Here is a 12650-nt window from a genome sequence, read left to right on the forward strand (position 1 = left end):
AAAAAAAAAGTTTAGGGTTCAGTGTTTTGCGGGGCTGTGCTTATTTTCAGTTAGAATGGATAGAATGTTTGTTTGCAATTTGCTTTTTTAATGCAAAATACATGCCCTGGATATGAGGCCAACAATACAAACCTGTAGGGAGCTGGTGGGGTTTGCTGCTGCTGCTGCTAGGTCACTTCAGTCGTGTCTGACTCTGTGTGACCCCATAGACGGCAGCCCACGAGGCTCCCGTCCCTGGGATTCTCCAGGCAACAACACTGGAGTGGGTTGCCATTTCCTTCTCCAATGCATGAAAGTGAAAAGTGAAAGTGAAGTCGCTCAGTCGTGCCCGACTCTTAGCGACCCCATGGACTGCAGCCTACCAGGCTCCTCTGCCCATGGGATTTTCCAGGCAAGAGTACTGGAGTGGGTCGCCAGTGCCTTCTCCATGGCGGAGAAGAACATAAATGTTTAGTAGAACATAAATTCTTGCTGACGAGCCGAGATTTAAGCTCCATCTGGAAATCACTTCCTCCCTCTGGGCCTCAGTTTCCCCCTACTGCAAATCATGCCAAATCATGCGTGATTTGCATGGGACACTCTCAGGCCTCCCTAGGGGTCAACTCCTGCACCTTCTGCTCAGCAGGTCATGGGAGTGGGCCTTACTGTCTATTCACCAGGCACATCACACACAACTCAGTTTTAGAAGCAACATAGCGTGCTCGCTTCGGCAGCACATATACTAAAATTGGAACGATACAGAGAAGACTAGCATGGCCCCTGTGCAAGGATGACACGCAAATTCGTGAAGCGTTCCATATTTTTATCACTCATTATCAGAGAAATGCAAATCAAAACCACTATGAGGTACCATTTCACACCAGTCAGAATGGCTGCGATCCAAAAGTCTACAAATAATAAATGCTGGAGAGGGTGTGGAGAAAAGGGAACCCTCTTACACTGTTGGTGGGAATGCAAACTAGTACAGCCACTATGGAGAACAGTGTGGAGATTCCTTAAAAAACTGGAAATAGAACTGCCTTATGATCCAGCAATCCCACTGCTGGACATACACACTGAGGAAACCAGAAGGGAAAGAGACACGTGTACCCCAATGTTCATCGCAGCACTGTTTATAATAGCCAGGACATGGAAGCAACCTAGATGTCCATCAGCAGATGAATAGATAAGAAAGCTATGGTACATATACACAATGGTGTATTACTCAGCCATTAAAAAGAAAACATTTGAATCAGTTCTAATGAGGTGGATGAAACTGGAGCCTATTATACAGAGTGAAGTAAGCCAGAAGGAAAAACACCAATACAGTATAATAACGCATATATATGGAATTTAGAAAGATGGTAACAATAACCCGGTGTACGAGACAGCAAAAGAGACACTGATGTATAGAACAGTCTTATGGACTCTATGGGGGAGGGAGAGGGTGGGAAGATTTGGGAGAATGGCATTGAAACATGTAAAATATCATGTATGAAACGAGATGCCAGTCCAGGTTCGATGCACGATACTGGATGCTTGGGGCTAGTGCACTGGGACGACCCAGAGGGATGGTATGGGGAGGGAGGAGGGAGGAGGGTTCAGGATGGGGAACACATGTATACCTGTGGCGGATTCATTTTGATATTTTGCAAAACTAATACAATTACATAAAGTTTAAAAAAAAAAAAGTCAAAATCTCAACAACAACAACAAAAAAAAATAGAAGCAACATAGCAGCTCATGAGGTTCCCAGGGACCAGGCGTGAGGCACAGTCCAGCAGAGGGAGACGGCCCAGGATGGACACTGCCAGTGAGCAGAAACACTCCTCACTGCCAGGCCAGTGCCAGGTTGGTACCTCCTGCCCCCCATACTTCCCTCCATCAATGTAGCATGGGGTGCCCCAGAAAGAGCTTTTGCTCTTGCAACTCCTCAGAGGGAAAAATATGCTTCATGACAGAAACGTGAGCATTGTCAGAAGTACATTCAATCAGTTATGTAAGTTTTGAAACAAAAGCCAAATTTCCATCTGTAATGAAACTGTGTAAAAAAAATTCAAGGAAAACCCAAACTAAGAAAAACCATGCGTAACAAACATGAAAACATTTGTTATAGTATCTCTGCTAGACCTTGCAGCTGCCTGCATGAGCTTTGGTTCATGTTAAAGTGTTGCAGAACTTCGCATCACTCAGCACACACATTTCTGATTCGCCCTCAATTGTTTGCAGCAGTAATGGGCTGTGTTTTTGCCTGGGTGTATTAGTTAGGGTAAGGCAGGCTGCTGTAACAAAGAGACCCAATAACAACTCAGAAGGTAGTAGCTTAATTCTCTCTCCTGTAATGAGCTGAACAGTCCAGATCAGTGGGCAGCTCTATTCACACAGCGTATGGGAACCCGGATTCCTTCTGTGGTGTGCCTCTGTTGACCCATAGGCTTAGGGTCAAAAACTGAACTCGGTTTCCTGGAAACACCTGCATCTTAAGGCTCCATCTGGGAACTAAACCCCTCTCTTTGCTCACATTCTGTTGATGAAAACTCAGCCCCAAGGTCACACCTAACTATAAGAGAAGCTGGTTATGGCGGTTCCTAGCTAGGCTCTCATGTGCTCAAATACAACTTTATTACCAAGGAAGAAGGGGATATACAATTCAATGGATCACAAATAGATTTTTGATGTCTGAAAGTGATGTCAAGCTAAACTTTTTTCTCCCTCTGACAGTCCTTTTCATGTCAGGCTCTGCCTTTTGAATCATCTGTCCGTTTACCACTATCCTTCCCACTTCCTGACTCTTGTTTCTCCTCCTTCTCCTCATCCTCACCACACCTCTCCTCCTCAGTCTTTCCTCACTTGATACAGAACTAGAATAAGTAGGATGGAGCTCCAGGTACCAAGGGTCAGATTGCACAACCATGGCCCAGATGATCAGAGCAGAGGATGCCAGTGTGCATCCCTGCCCCCACTTGCCCATGACCACTTCACCTGTGGTTAGCCATCCCCGATGCAAAAGGCCCTTGAGGATGCATTTGAGAAACAGGTAGACTATATGCGGAATAAGTACTGATTTTGTGGCAGGAGACCTGAATTTCATGTCCCGATTCTGCCAGTTCTAATTGTGGGGTCTTAAGCAGGTCTCCTGGCCTCTGCTCTGAATCTTTATTAAAAAAAAAAAAAAAGTAGCTAAATGCAACTTCACCCGCATGCCCCAAAGAGGTTTTGTGAGCCTAACACAAAATCATATTTGGGTGAGAGCTTTATATCTTTTAAAGTATATTTCTTTAAGTAAATTAAACATGCTTGTTTATAGTCTGAATTTGACAATTCCAGCATCTGAGGTCCTCTGGACATCTAGTCTGCTATTTGTTTTATCTGCTGATTTTCACCTGGACCAGCTTATTTTCTTATGTATCTTATAATTGCAGGTTATGAGCTCATGTTCACCTGGGCTTTTCTTATCTGTGGGAATCCTGGGAGGTCTGGATTAAGAGTGTCATTTCCAGAGAGGATCCCCAAGGTACTACTAATCTGGTCCCAGTAAATTACTTGGTTTGGGCCGTCCAAATCACATAACCAGTGTACATGTGAACCTCAACCAGCAGAGGAGAGGAGTTTCAATTCTAAATTCTTGGAAGAGACTAATTTTTTTTTAACTCAGAGCCCAGGCCAAGACAGATGTGCTTCCTGTAGTCTGTCTTCACTGATACTACTACTACTAAGTCACTGCAGTCGTGTCCAACTCTGTGCGACCCCATAGATGGCAGCCCACCAGGCTCCCCCATCCCTGGGATTCTTCAGGCAAGAACACTGGAGTGGGTTGCCATTTCCTTCTCCAATGCATGAAAGTGAAAAGTGAAAGTGAAGTCGCTCAGTCGTGTCCAACTCTTAGCGACCCCATGGACTGCAGACTATCAGGCTTCTCCGTCCATGGGATTTTCCAGGCAAAAGTACTAGAGTGGGTTGCCATCGCCTTCTCTGTCTTCACTGATAGGGCCACCTTTTCACTTCAGATTTAGCCCTTCAAGGATCTAGGTTTTATGTTAGGATCTCAATTAAAATTTCCCACCTTGCTTGGGTCCTCATGTGGATTTTAAAACTCAAGACCCTATGCTTAAAAAAAAAAAAAAAAAAGAACCCTATGCTAAGGAGTTGGGCTAATGCCCTGAGGGGAGCTGCCACCTTCAATCTCATCTCAGTGTTCTTACTTCCTATTTTGTCTTCATTTGAGGCCTTTGAGGAATGCCCTCACCTGCCTGTGAATTCAAGGCTTCATTGACACAGTATTTGTGGTATTTTGCCCCACACATACTGCTGTATAGTGGGAGCAGTTTTTATGATGGCCAGAAGATTTCCATGGTGGATCAAATGGTAAAGAATCTGCCTGCCATGCAGGAGACTCGGGTTCGATTCCTGGGTTGAGAAGACCCCCTGGAGGAGGGAATGGCAACCCACTCCAGTATGCTTGCCTGGACAGAGGAGCCTGGTGGGCTACAGCCCATGGACTCGCAGAGTCAGACACAACTGAGCAAATAACACTTTCACTTTCTAGCAGACTCAAATGCCGCATCTTTCGCCCTTTTTTTAAGCAATCCCTTCTCCTTTGCTCTTTTCCTTTTTATCTCTGGTCTTGCTTCTAGTCTCTGGCTTGTTCTGTCCACACTGAAGGCACGCTTGACTGCTAGATCGCAATGGTTAGCTTTGCATGTCCTAAGGGGACATTTTGGCAGGTTGTCTTCAATGCTCCTGGTTGACTCTCCCCTGCTCCTCCCTCTGGTTTTCTAACTCCAGCTCCTTAATGTAGCCCGTGAACAACCACTACCCCCATCGGTGCCCTCCAGCTTTATCTTCTGCACAGACTTGTCAGAATCTCTCTTTATTCACCCAGAGCTCTTTAGCCCATCACTATTCAACATGTCAAAATGCACCCTGCCAGGAGCAGGTTTTGGCTAGAGCTTTTTATAATCTGTTTGGAGCTTTCCTCCTTTGAATCTCTGTGAACATTATCTATCCGAAAAACTCAAAAGTCTTGAGCTCAGAGCCCCAGACATCAACACCAAGCCTTCAGTCCCAGCTCATCTCACGGGCAAGGTCCTAGGTTGTGAGGTCCAACTACGGGTCCAGAGGGGCCAGAACTTGGCCAACTTCTCCTCCCCAGAATGGAGTCAAGGAATGTAAGTGAATCCTGGCGTGGGAGAGCCAGGCAAACTGCCTGAGAGGGAAAGAGAATCTTTGGCCCACATTGGAGGGTCATTTTCCTTCTGGTTGGCAGCCCTCTCCCCAAGACTGGGCCCGAAGACCCTCAGTCAAGCGGGCTTCCAGGAGGATTTGCTGAAGCTGTTACCCCAGGGGGAACTGACAGGAACTTGGGAACATGCCACCTCTCTCAGGGGACTTTGCATGGTAATAGGAGGCTAAGCCTTACACCAGGGGACAGGATCCCAGACTTCCAGGACAAGGAAAGCCAAACAGTGGGGGTCAAGGACCCTCCTCCCAAGGCTACTAGAACTAGACCTACAGGATTCTGGATGCTTTACTGCAGTCACTGTGCCCCAGCACTTCACATCATATGCAATGTCTCTGCATTTAAAGCTCATGTGAACAGATGACATTATCATCATTTTATAGGAAACCATAAAGTGAGTGAGGTCATAAAGGTCCCATCACTTCCTGATTTCCTCTAAAACCTGGCCCCTTCCTTCCGTGCTGAGCTGTTTCCAAGAGGCCGAAAGATGGATGGGCAGGTTGGCTCCTGCAACCATGCAGGTAAAAGCTGACATCTGTGCACCAGCCTTTAGGAGGCAGCAGACACAGGGGTGAAGCTCCAGGGCTCAGGCGTCAGAGCAGTTGAGTTTAAATGCCAGCCGAAGCTCTGAACTAGCCAAGTGACTTGGATAAATTTTACTCCAGCTCCTCCCTTAGTCTCTCCCTGCCAATAACCAGAGTGAGCCTTTGAAACACAAACTAGATCATTTGACTCCTCTGGTCTCAACCTTCCAACAGCTTCTCACCACTTTAAAAATAAAATCCAAGCACTTTCCCAGGGCTCATGGCAGAGGCTGCCAGTGCTCATGGAAGCCTCAATCCTTCCCTTGATCCTAGACTCAGCACTGCAGCCTTCCTCAGCCTCCTGTCATGGGGAGGACATAAGACTGCTTTTTGCTAATAGAAATCGAGTGGAGGTGACACGTGTACCTTTTGGCTGAGGCGTTTGAGAGGGGTGTGCCCTCTCTCCACTTTCCCCATCTGCCAGCTGGATGTAGGGTATCTGGTGAGGTGTCTAAGGAGTTGACAGAGCCCCCAGATGTGAGGTGCTTGGGTTCCTGGGTGTGTGGAACAAGCACCATTTACCCCAACTCTGACGATACTGAGTTGTTACAGAAGCCCAAAAATGAACCTTTATTGTTTTATACCATTAAAACTTGGGTGAGGGACTTCCCTGGCAGTTCAGTGCTTAAGACTTGGCCTTCTGGTGCAGGGGGTGTGGATTCAATCCCTGGTTGGAGAGCTAAGATTCCACATGTCTTGGGGCCAAAACAAACAAACAAACAGAAGCAGTATTGTAACAAATTCATTAAAGACTCTAAAAATGGTCCACATCAAAAAATCTTTAAGTTGGGTGACTATGTGTTGTAGCAGCTGGCTAACCCTGACTCTGTACGTCCTGTCCCCTTCCACCCTCTGCACTTCTCTCCCTCTTCCTCACTCTATCCTGGCCATCAGCCTTCCTGCCACTCCTCAAAGACTCCAAGATCACTCCCACTGTGAATGACATGCACATACTGCTATATTTAAAATGGATAACCAACAAGGACATACTGTATGGAACACAGAAATCTGCTCAATGTTATGTGGCAGCCTGGATGGGAGAGGAGTTTGGGGGAGAATAGATACATGTATATCGATGGCTGAGTCCCTCTGCCTTTGTTACCCATTGCTCCATTCTCCTGGAATGTTCTTCTCCCAAAGCTTTGCATGATGTCTTTCTCCAGGTTTCTGATCAAATATTACTTCCTCAGCGTGAGAATACCTGGCTACCCTTTTAAAGCAGTTCTGCCATCACTCCCCATCTCCTGACTGCTCTATTTTTCTCCAGAGCAGTTACCATCACTTGACATTTATTATCTATCCCCCTCCTGTGCCTGTCTATCCCTCATGCCTAGAACAGCAACTGGCACATCATAATGACTTAATCAATAGTCTGTGAATGAGTGGGGCTTCCCTCGTGGCTCAGATGCTAAAGAATCTGCTTGCAATGCAGAAGACCCAGGTTTGATCCCTGGGTTGGGAAGATCCCCTGGAGAAGGAAATGGCAACCCACTCCAGTATTCTTGCCTGGAGAATTCTATGGACAGAGGAGCCTGCCGGGCTACGGTCCATGGAGTCGAAAAGAGTTGGACATGACTGAGCAACTAACACTTTCACTTTGAATGGATACATGGACTCTCTTCTCTCTGATTCTTTATCTATTTCATTCTCCATTTTCTTGTCCATAGGATGGAGGTTGTGTGTTGAGGTTGCTAGGAGACGATGCAGGTTAAGTGTGCGGCACAGAATCTGTGCACAGACGCCCCAGGAAGTGCAGTTTCTAGTGTCCTTAGGGATGTAGAAGGTGGAGGCTGCAGATAGAAAGGTTTGAATGGTGCAATGGCAGCAGGATATCCAATTCCTCCTTGACTCTCAAATTTTTACTCAGGCCCACCTGCACCCCTGTCTTGTCCCCTCCCCACCTCTGCATGGCTATCAGAAGTCTGGAGCCTCGAGGTGGGGATGGAGAATCCAGATAGACCCAGTGCAGGGGACCCAGACCCATACAGGGGGCTACCTGGAGTAGGGCGGAGGAGGGTTCTTTAGGCAGAAAGATTCCTGTCCTGGCCCTCCAAAGAGAGAGGGAGTGGGGCTGAGCCAGCAAGCTTGGGATCCTTGGGCTGGCTGCCAGCTGCCACTGCTGACAGGCATGTGGGGATTCACCAGTGCAGGTAACTGAACTAATGGAGTAAGCAGACGGGAAGGAGGAGGTTTAGGCTGCACTTTAGGCGATAAGCCACGGAGTTGGGAATCTGAGCAGCTGTAGCCACAGGTGGAAGGAATTCACCTGCCAGCCTTCCCAGCCTGCAGGGATGAGACCCAGGCCTCTTGCATTTGTGGCCTGAGGGAGATGACAACTTCAAGGTTACCCCCTGGTTGTTGGAGATGGAGATGGGCTTTCAAAGAGAGAATAGCACACACGAAGGCATGGAGTCGTGAAATAACAGAATAATGGAGTGTTTGCTGGTTAGGATGGCAGGAGGGAGGCAGCACTGGTGGCCCCAGGACAGGGCAATATTGCCACCTTGATGATAACTTGACAATATTAACTTTTCTAATCCAAGAATATGAGATATGTGTCTTTCCATTTATTTTGTTCTTTTATTTTTTAATATTTTACTATCATAACTGCTATTTATTATTGTGTTTCTATAAACATATGAAAATGTGAACTTTACATTCTTTTTTAAACTTTTTATTTTATATTGGAATACAGTTGATTAACGATGTTGTTTTATTTTCTGGTATACAGCAAAATGATCTAGTAATACATGTATCTACTCTTTTTAAAATTCTTTCCCCGTTTAGGTTGCTACATAACGTTGAGCAGAGTTCTCTGTGCTATAGAATAGGCTCTTGTTGGTTGGAAGTGAAAGTGTTAGTTGCTCAGTTGTGCCTGACTCCTTGTGACCCCATGGACTGGAACCCACCAGGCTCCTCAGTCCATGGAATTCTGCAGGCAAGAATACTGCAGTGGGTTGCCATTTCCTTCTTCAGGGGATCTTCCCAACCCAGGGATTGAACTCAGATCTCCTGCATTGCAGGCAGATTCTTTACCCTCTGAAATATAGCAGATGTGCATGGGTGGATGATATCATCGACACAATGGAAATGAGTTTGAGTAAACTCTGGAAAATGGTGAAGGACAGGGAAGGCTGGTGTGCTGCTGAGGTCGCAGAGTTGGACACGACTGAATGACTGAACAACAGGATGGTGGGTGGAGTCAGGAGCTGACCTCAGAAAAGCCATGACTAGGAACCAGGGGACCTGCCTTTTAAATCCCAGGCCTGCATTGGACCCTGGATCCTTGAGCAGGTCATTTATTTCCTCTGTGCCTCAGTTTCCTTATCTGTTGAACTGAAGATAGAAGCCTTCATATGAGATGAGGAGGAGAAACAGTGGATGCCTATGCAGTTTGAAAATTGCAAAGTGTTAGGCAATTATTGCCTGGAAAATCCCATGGATGGAGGAGCCTGGAAGGCTGCAATCCATGGGGTCGCTGAGGGTCGGACATGACTGAGCAACTTCATTTTCATTTTCCACTTTCACCCATTGGAGAAGGAAATGGCAACCCACTCCAGTGTTCTTGCCTGGAGAATCCCAGGGACAGGGGAGCCTGTTGGGCTGCCGTCTATGGGGTCGCACAGAGTCAGACACGACTGAAGCAACTTAGCAGCAGCAGCAGCAGCAGGCAATTATTTGGACTGAGAGATAGACAACTGAGAAGTTCTCCCAGGACAGCTGAGACGGGAGGCCGAAGGGTCAACCCTGAAATGACTTTGGTGAGAAGTGAGAGAAGAAACCCCAAAATGGGCTGTAGGAGGGAGGTAAAGAGAGGGGAAGAGAGAATGGTTGCAGCAAGAGACAAGATATGGCCAGTGAACACGATTTTGAGGTCTCAAGGCAGAGTCAGTCCAGCTACTTTCTGTGGAAGTGGTTGAGTGCAGACTGTGTCCCTGTGGCTGTCAGTGGGCTGTGCACCAGCACTGTCTTGTCTCACCATCAAGGTACAAGGCAGGACTGTGTCCGCCATGCCTTTGAAGCTCTGCATGGTCATGTGACTGACCGTGGCCAATGGCATGTGCATGAAGATGATAGCATCACTTCCTGGTGGAAGTCTGAAGAGCCAGTATGATTCGCCACGAAGGCAAACTCCATCAGTGCCCACCCATATTCCTTGGATCTTTCGGGGCCAACTTTCACCTGGAGGGTCAGCATCTCGGTGCCTGAGCGCTTTCTCTATACCAGGAAAGACAACCTACCTGCCTTCTCAGCAGGTCTGAGTGCCTAGGAAATTACACACCAGGAGAAGGAAATGGCAACCCACTTCAGTATTCTTGCCTGGAGAATCCCACGGATGAAGGAGCCTGGTAGGCTACAGTCCATAGGGTCGCAGAGAGTGGGACAGAACTGAGCAACTTCACTTTGCCTTTCACTTTTTTCAGCCCCATTAGTCTCCATCAGTGACTGGGGAGCTGAGATGTAAATACCCCAGTTCTCTCAGCCCGCAGGTGGTCTCACCCTTAGTGTGCAGGTTGCTCACCACATTTCTGGGATTTTCTTTGGGGATTGAGCTCATTCACCCGTTGCCTTCCTTTCCCTGTTGCATTTTCCCACTCTACACTAGCGTTCCTTGCACCTCCCGAATAAACTCTCGGTATGCACATCTTTGTTTCTGGGTCCATTTCTAGAAGGCCATGTTCCCCTTTCCTGCCATCATGACAACCCACTGACCGGCCAACTGGCAGTTTCCCAGAGGATGGCTGCTCTGTCATCCCAGGCCTTGGGGTGCCGATAACCAGAAGTGGAGCCCCCACTGGACGGACTGTGGACAGACAGCAGGAGTAAGAAACCCAGGGGCCACTCTGGTGCCTCTCACCTGCTACTCCCTCAGGTAGAAAGTTCGACTTCCTGGCAGAAAGAATCTGGCTGGCTAACTCCAGTCAGGTGTCCTCCTTTGCTTCAGTTAGCTAAAGCCAGGAGTGAGGAGGAAGCTGGGAGCACTCTGGAGCCAGGCCTGAGGGTGGCCAGTTCCTGGAGGATGGGCAGGTGCGGGTGCCTGCCATCGGTCACACCTCCTCTCAGAAGGTCCTGCGCTTCATTTTTCCAGAGAGCAGGGGTCTGTGTCACTTCATTCAACCTTCATGGAGGTTCTAATCGATGAATCATGGGCACCAAGTGCCATGAAGACCGGGGAAGTCCACCAACCACAGCAACATAGGAGCCTGGGGAGAATCTGGCTATGGTGAGACCCACCACTGTCAGCTCCATATCTTGATCTCTTCCTCCAGCCAGGGGAGGCTAGCATTGAGCCAGCCAGCACAGTCATGTGTGGACAGAAAGTGCAGGAAGGTATCTTCATCTGCTCCCCAAGTTCCTGTAGAAGGTGTCAGATTTATCAGAAATTCCAGAGCTGGATTTTATTGACTCACCATATTGGGATTCTGTCAGTGGAGGGAATTCCCAGGTGGTCCAGTGTTTAGGACACTGCTCCTTCACTGCTGAGGACACAGGTTCAATCCCTGGCTGGGGAACCAAGATCCTGCAAACTGCAGCAGGGCCAAAAATGTAAGTTGATACAGCCCCTGTGGAGAACAGTATGAAGATTCCTTAAGAAACTAAGAATAAACCTACATATGACTCAGCAATCCCAGTACTGGGCATACACCCTGAGAAAACCATAATTGAAAAAGACAAACATACCCCAATGTTCATAGCAGCACTATTTACAATAGCTAGGACATGGAAGCAACCTAGATGTCCATCGACAGATGAATGGATAAAGAAGTTGTAGTACATATGTACAATGGAATATTGCTACTAAGTTGCTTCAGTTGTGTCCAACTCTGTGCGACCCCATAGACGGCAGCCCACCAGGCTCCGCCATCCCTGGAATTCTCCAGGCAAGAACACTGGAGTGGGTTGCCATTTCCTTCTCCAATGCATGGAAGTGAAAAGTGAAAGTGAAGTCGCTCAGTCGTGTCCAACCATCAGCGACCCCATGAACAGCAGCCTACCAGGCTCCTCAGTCCATGGGATTTTCCAGGCAAGAGTACTGGAGTGGGGTGCCATTGCCTTCTCTGACAATGGAATATTACTCATCCATAAAAAGGAACACATTTGAGTCAATTCTAGTGAGGTAGATGAACCTAGATCCTGTTAAACTGAGTGAAGTAAGTCAGAAAGAGAAAAACAATTTTCGTATATTAACACATACATATGCAAACTAGAAAAATGGTTCTGATGAACCCATTTGCAGGGCGTGACTAGGGATGCAGACATAGAGAACAGACTTTGGACACAGCAGGGGAAGGAGAGGGTGGGACAAATTAAGCCAGTGGCATTGACATATATACACTGTCACGTCTAAAAGAGTCAGTGGGGAGCTACTGTAAGGGCACAGGGCACGAGACCCAGTGCTGTGTGACAGCCAGAAGGGTGGGACGGTGTGGGGGAGAGGTTGAGGAAGGAGGGGGCACGTGTGTGTACTTGCGGCTGATTCGCACTGTATGGCAAAGCCAACACGATATCGTAAAGCAGTTATTCTCCAATAAAAAGCAAAAGATTCTGTCAGTGGAGTTTCTCTTAGAGAGGGACGTCTGCCCTGCGACTCAGCTGTGGAGCTGCCCGAGGGGTTCCCTCAGCTCGGTCTCTCCCCTCGCCATCCCTCCCGTCCCTGGGGACTCCCTCTGGGCGCCTCCGGGCCAAATTGCCCTCCGGCTTTTGGGGGCAGCCTGACCAGAGGCTCTGCTGTTATTTTCGCTCCTGTTCTCATAACAGTCCCTGTGGAAGGAAAGAAAAATGTCACCTAGATAAAGACACAGAGCATGAAGAAGAAAAAAAACCCAAAGAGTGACATTTGGGAAAGT

The 12650-nt window shown here is 47.7% G+C and overlaps 1 non-coding gene across 1 annotated transcript; it reads left to right on the forward strand.

Moving 5' to 3' along the window:
- The first annotated feature begins 697 nt into the window (after positions 1-697).
- On the forward strand, positions 698-804 carry LOC133233206 (U6 spliceosomal RNA). The gene has a single exon (XR_009731677.1). It is a non-coding gene; the product is annotated as a U6 spliceosomal RNA (small nuclear RNA).
- Positions 805-12650: the final 11846 nt, after the last annotated feature.

The sequence above is a fragment of the Bos javanicus genome, chromosome 19, assembly GCF_032452875.1.
Source record: "Bos javanicus breed banteng chromosome 19, ARS-OSU_banteng_1.0, whole genome shotgun sequence".
Classification (NCBI taxonomy): Eukaryota; Metazoa; Chordata; class Mammalia; order Artiodactyla; family Bovidae; genus Bos; species Bos javanicus.